This window comes from Triticum aestivum, chromosome 4D (genome assembly GCF_018294505.1).
Source record: "Triticum aestivum cultivar Chinese Spring chromosome 4D, IWGSC CS RefSeq v2.1, whole genome shotgun sequence".
NCBI lineage: Eukaryota > Viridiplantae > Streptophyta > Magnoliopsida > Poales > Poaceae > Triticum > Triticum aestivum.
This window is the reverse complement of record NC_057805.1, coordinates 386,720,535-386,727,393: the sequence shown is the minus strand read 5'-3', so window position 1 is coordinate 386,727,393 and position 6,859 is coordinate 386,720,535. Positions and strand designations below refer to the sequence as shown.

The following is a 6,859-nucleotide window of genomic DNA, read 5'->3' as shown; positions in this document are numbered from 1 at the left end:
CTCAGATGAGGCATGTACGTGGATTGCCTGACAGTAGGGACGCACATGGCCCATGGCCGCACGCAGCAAGTGCCCCCGTATTATGCGAAAACAAATAATTTCTCCCCCCGACAGGTTTGACCCACTAGCTACATCTTCGCACGTAAGGAAGTGCTTCCATTATTACGCGGAAATAAAAAGTTTCCTCTCTGTGATAGCTGGGGCCCACCAGCTTTATTATAATCCTTCTCGTGAAAATGTAGATTGTACTGAAGATCCTAAATTGTTTTCTTTTTATTCTAGGGAGCGCCTGGAACTCATTCGAATGAGATATAAAATGGTCTCATTCGAATGATGTATTGATGACGTGGTGGTGTTTGTCGCAGCCGATCCCCCCTGGCAGACTTTTTCTTGCATCCCGCACAAAACAAATAGAAAGCCCAACTTGGTTGTTTCCTTCATATGTGTGTTTGTTGTTTGCTTGTGTTGTGGGTTGTGGGCCTTCTTCCTATGGGCTTTTTTGGGTTGTTTGTCCTCCCAGGCAGGTGAGGCCCCGATGTACTACGGACAAGAGAAAAGGCCACTCTGCTTTTCTCCCTCGCTTTTCCTCCCAGGTGATCTCCCGTGTACCTAGGGTAAAACAGCAGCCCACAGCCCCAAAGACACATCCTTCGTCCCTCTCCTCCCCCCTCCCCAACCCTCCACGTCGCCACCCCCAAGCTTTCCCCTCGAATCAGTCAAAATTGAGGAGATGAGGTGACTCAATTTGCTCAAAAAACAGCAGAAAACTCTGAAAAGAGGTACAGGGGAAGTTGCTCATGGATGGAGGGAGAGATCAAAGAGGAGAGAGCACTCACCAGGGTATGTTTACCCTCCTCCCCCCAGATCTAGTTCTGCTCTTTGTTGCCGCCATTCTCCCCTCTATTTCCTTGTATGGTTGTTGTGTGTTGATGCTTACAGAAGAAAACGAGTAGAACAATCAGGTCTTGTAAAGAAAAATATTTTTTTTTAAGATGTGAGCAAAATAGAAACTGGTTGTTGCTTACAGAAAAAAAAGACACATAATATGTTGGTTGTTACACTGCCCATACATGACATTTCTTGCCTTGCTTGCAGCTAATTTCGATGCATATGGAGCTTATCTTGTTGGTTCTCAGGTTAGTGTCCTGAATGAAAAAGTGTTGGTTGTTATCAATCTGAAAATGAATTTTGCACTTTGCTTTGCCTGAAAAGTCTGTGAAACTACAAAATGCAGGGCACCCAAAAAGCCAGCAACAACAATGGTTAACTTCTGCTTCTGTCAGTCAAATGCCATATCATGCAAACCCCTGGATGCAACATGCAGGAGTTGCTATTGCTGATGACAATACAATGCATATGTCTCTCTTTGGTAGCTACAATAATGTCGACAGCACAGAGGTATTTTTCCCTTGCTAAGAAAACAAATACTGTCTTTGGAACTGCTAACATGATTTTGCAAGATTTTCACTGTTAAAAAAAGAGAAAAAGACTTTTCTCTAACAGTCTCAAAACACATTTGTGTGTGCAGGTGAGCTTACATACAAACCTGGGAGAGGGGGGGGGGACACTTCAAGTGGCAAGTCCACTCAAATGCCTCCACCACTCCAACACCCTGTAAGTGTTTTGCAAAATCAAAAAATGTTGTCATTATCCAAAATAGAAGGGGGGAAAAGACACCTTCACTTTGTAATAAACTTGATAAACTTTAAAAATAATGCAATACACGTTGTCCATCATTGCTGATTTTTTGTCATAAAAAATGGAAATGCAGGTAAAGACCGTGGTGCATGATGCCCCCATGTCGTATATGCAGCTGCTCCTTGCTGCTGAACAAGAGGTCATTTACCCTCCCCCCTAACAGACTTGTCATATATGTTGATGTATACAAATAAAAATGTATTCTTTCAACATAGAATCCTAGAAAAAAATATTAGTAAAATGTATTCTTCCAATGATATATACAATGTGCAAAGAATTAACTACTGTTGTGAGCAGTAAAAAATAAATACAAAATAAGTAGACAACCCAAGTTGCGAGTCGAGGGCCTATTCGCAAAGCATCCACCATCGAGTAGACAACCCAAGTTGCGAGTCAAATGGTCTAATTGCAAGTGGCATGCGGGCAACCACAACTGTGAGTCGATGGTGGACATGCAACTAGGGAAATTTCAAAAGTAAAAAAATAGACCAGTTGCGAGTCGAGGCTCTATTTGCAAGTGGCATGCGAGCACCCACAGTTACTAGTCGATGGTGGACTTGCAACTAAGGCAATTACAAACTACAAAAAAAGCCAGAGTTAGAAGTCAATGGTCGAGTTGCAAGTGGCATCGAGTAAACAACCCTAGTTGCGAGTTGATGGTCAAGTTGCAAGTGGCATGCGGAACCCACACAGTTGCGAGTCGATGATGGACTTGCAACTCGGGAAATTTCAAAAGTAAAAAAATAGACTAGTAGCGAGTCGATGGTCTAATTGCAAGTGGCATGCGGGCACCCACAGTTGTGAGTCGATGGTGAAATTGCAACTAGGGCAATTATAAATTACAAACAAAAACTGAGTTGCAAGTGGCATCGAGTAAACAACCCTAGTTGCGAGTTGATGTTCGAGTTGCAAGCAGCATGCGGGCACCCACAGTTGCGAGTCGATGGTGGACTTGCAACTAGGGCAATTTCAAAAGTAAAAAATAGACTAGTTGCGAGTCGTTGGTCGAGTTGCAAGTGGCATGCGGGCATCCACAGTTGCGAGCCAATGGTGGACTTGCAACTAGGGCAATTTCCAACTATAAAAAAAATCTGAGTTGCAAGTCGATGTTCGAGTTGCAAGTGGCATGCGGGCATCCCACAGTTGCCACTTGATGGTGGACTTTCAACTAGGGCAATTACAAACTACAAAAAAAAGAGTTGCAAGTCGATGGTCGAGTTGCGAATCGATGGTCGAGTTGCAAGTGGCATGCGGGCCCCCACAGTTGCGAGTCGATGGTGAACTTGCAACTAGGGCAATTTCAAAAGAAAAAAATAGACCAGTTGCAAGTCGATGGTCGAGTTGCAAGTGGCATGCGAGCACCCCACAGTTGCGAGCCGATGGTGGAATTGCAACTGGGGCAATTACCAACTACAAAAAAATCAAGTTGCAAGTGGCATTGAGTAAACAACCCTAGTTGCGAGTCGATGGTCTACTTGCAAGTGGCATGCGGGCACCCACAAGTTGCGAGTCGATGGTGGACTTTCAACTATGGCAATTGCAAACTACAAAAAAACTTAGTTGTGAGTCGATGGTCGAGTTGCAAGTGGCATGCGGGCACCCCACAGTTGCGAGTAGATGGTGGACTTGCAACTGGGGCAATTACAAACTACAAAAAAATCTGAGTTGCAAGTCGACGGTCGAGTTGCAAGTGGCATTGAGTAAACAACCCTGGTTGCGAGTCGATGGTCTACTTGCAAGTGGCATGCGGGCACCCACAAGTTGCGAGTCTATGGTGGACTTGCAACTATGGCAATTGCAAACTATAAAAATAGCCGAGTTGCGACTCGATGGTCGAGTTGCAAATGGCATGCGGGCACCCCATAGTTGCGAGTCGATGGCGGACTTGCAACTGGGGCAATTATGGCAAAGAAGACGAAAAAACAGACCAGTTGCAAGTCCAAGGTCGTGTGCAAGTGGCATTGAGTAAACACCCCCCGAGTTGCGAGTCGATGGTCGAGTTGCAAGTGGCACCGAGTAAACACCCCCTGAGTTGCGAGTCGATGGTCGAGTTGCAATTGGGGCATGCGGGCCCTCGCAGTTGCGAGTCGGTGGTGGACTTGCAACCGAGGCAATTACAAGACAATACAGCATACCAGTTGCGAATCCAGGGTCGAGTTGCAAGTGGCATCGAGTAAACACCAGCCAGTTGCGAGTCGATGGTCGAGTTGATATTGGGGCATGCGGGCCCACAATTGCTTGTATTTCATCAGGGAAACCAAAATTTGCTTGTATTTACAAGGAAATAATTGTGAACAAGAAGAACAAACAACAACAATGACAAACAACAACAACAACAAGAAGTTGCAAGTCCAGGGTCGAGTTGCAAGTGACATCGAGTAAACACCCCCACCAATTTGCGAGTCGATGGTCGAGTTGCAAATGCCGTGCGGGCCCTACAGTTGCGAGCCGATGGTGGATTTGCAACAGGGGCAATTATGGCAAAGAACACAAAAAAACAGACCAGTTGCGAGTCCAAAGGTCGAATTGCAAGTGGCACCGAAAACACCCTCCGAGTTGCGAGTCGATGGTCGAGTTGCAAGTGGCATGCGGGGCCTGCAATTTCAGAGTCGATGGTAGACTTGCAAGTGGGAAATTACGAGACAAGAATACAACATACCAATTGCAAGTCCATGGTCGAGTTGCAAGTCCACAGTCTACTTGCAAAGTGTCATCGCGGCCCCACTGAGTTGCAAAAAGATACCAGTTGCGAATCTAGGGTCGAGTTGCAAGTGGCATCGAGTAAAACACCCCCCACCGAGTTGCAAGTCGATGGTGGACTTGCAGCTGGGGCAATTATGAAAAAGAAAGACAAAAAAAGATACCAGTTGCGAATCCAAGGTCGAGTTGCAACTGGTATCGAGTAAACACCCCCATCGAGTTGCGAGTCGATGGTCGAGTTGCAAGTGACGTGCGGGCCCTACAATTATGAGTCGATGGTGGATTTGCAACTAGGGAAATTATGGCAAAGAACACACAAAAAATGTATACACTAGTTAATTAATCAGGGCCTAAAAAACAAAGAGCTAATTTACTGTTTTTGTACAGTTTGCTCCATATAGGAGAAAATCAAATAAAACAAGATTTGTGTAGATAAAAAAGACAAAAAACTAACTGAAAACCTACACTAACAGTATACTGACTGGACAAAGCACTGTAGAAAATGAATCTGCTAAGCACTTCGCATCAATGAACAGAAAAAAAAATAGGAAAAGAAATTAAAAAAACATGTACAGTAGCCGCCACCGAGAAGAGGAGAAAAGGAGTCTGCTTGTATATCCTAGGCAGGCCTGGCCTTTCTGTGTAAAAAAGGGTCCGAGCCTGACGGCAAGTGCGAGGGGGATCGAGCCCTACCACATAAACAACAGATGGGCCGCAGCGGGACAACAGATGGACCGCAGCGGGACAACATATGAGCCGCGCCACACAGTCGGGTGAAGCTCTCCACCTGGACAACACCAATCGCGGAGCGTTTTGATCCGATGGCCACAAAAGTGAATGAGACCAAAGAAAAAAGCATTCGAATGAGTTTTAGCAAATCCGTTTATTCTAACTCAAAAAAGAAGAAATAAAAAAACAGAAAACATCTTCGCACGCAAGGAAGTGCCAACTTATTACGCGAAAAAATCGATTCCCCCTGCTAGCTGGGACCCACCAGATTTGTAGGCTGACTTGTGGGCCTACTGAGTTAACGCGTACACAGGGCTTTGTCAACTTAGTCAATAAACGATTCTAGCTGCAATGACCGTTCGATGTTAATCCAACGGCCAAGCTGCGTCTTCAACCTCTGGTCTTGTTGCTCCAGCCGCCCAAACCTGCACCCGCCGTACCGCCTGCTCCAGCCTCCCATGGCCGGCTGTGCTGCCGCGCAGGCCTCACTGCCCGACCATACTACTGGCCAGACCTTCCTTCTACTCACTCACAACCCCTGTTATTCTCCGGAGACGGTAGCCTCAAACCGCAGCCGAAGGAGTAAACCCTCGTACTCCCTTCTGCGTGGGCATCCACTGCTGCGTATTCCCCGGCTCCGGGTCGTTCCCTTCCTAGGTTGCGCTGTCGTCCACCACATTGGTGCTCTCGGGCGGTACGGCATCGTCAACGCGGTCAACTAACGACAGCCATCAGAAGAGGACTGTAAGTGGAGAGGCTAACAGCTGGGTCCATGGCCACATGCAAGGAAGTGCCTCCTTATTACGCGCAAAATAATGACTCCTCCACCTGACACCTCGGACCTACCAGAAGGACCTATGTATTTCGCGAAAAAATGTTTCCCCCCTGACAGCTGGGACCCACCGGCTTTATCTTCGCACGAAAGGAACTGCCTTCTTACCCCCTGACAGCTGGGACCCACCAGGTTGAAGCGAAGGTAGCGTTATTTGTCTGGCCGCGAACGTGTACGTACATAGCGGTCGATCGGTGTCTCTGCAGCGACGTACTGTGGCCGAGTAAGGAGCGGCACGTGTTGAAGTAGAGGCGCCGACGTAGCATGTCACACAGTACCGTCTATATCGTGTACACGTACGTACGACCATGCTGCAACATAGTAAATACGGTTACGTACGTACATACGGGCAGGGTCTCTAACGCGTACGACGACTAATCCTGTTCATCGGAAGCCAACCGACCGGGTCGGAACGAAGAAACTGCGTCGTGTTCATGGGGAGGCAACGGAATGCGTTGTGTTCATGGGGAGGCAATGGAATACGTCGTGTTCATCGGGAGCCAACCGGCTTGGACGGAACAGCCGATCAAAACGAGGCCTGGCGTACCGCAGAACAGAGGAAACGACCTTGTGTTCGACCGGCCACGGTCGAAATGGGATCCTGTTCATCGGGAGGGGTCTGGCGTATCGCAAAACGGAGGAAACGGACTTCTCTTGGACCTCCTACGGTCGAAACGGGGTCCTGTTGATCGGAAGGGGTGTGGCGTACCGCAAAACGGAGGAAACGGACTTGTGTTGGAGCGCTACGGTCGAAACGGGGGTCATGTTCATCAGGAGGAGTGTGGCGTACCGCAAAACGGGACTCCACGGGATACTGTTCATCTCCACCGTCGACCTCCTCCAGCCGCCACGGGCTACTGTTCATCCACCGTTGACCTCCTCCAGCCTCCACCCGCGACT

General features: G+C 47.7%; 1 long non-coding RNA gene across 1 annotated transcript; it reads left to right on the top strand.

Moving 5' to 3' along the window:
* Positions 1–642: 642 nt before the first annotated feature.
* LOC123100095 (uncharacterized) lies at positions 643–2,352 on the top strand. Its single transcript, XR_006448355.1, has 5 exons — positions 643–840; positions 1,096–1,136; positions 1,235–1,398; positions 1,529–1,614; positions 1,772–2,352. It is a non-coding gene; the product is annotated as an uncharacterized lncRNA (long non-coding RNA).
* The last annotated feature ends 4,507 nt before the right edge of the window (positions 2,353–6,859 follow it).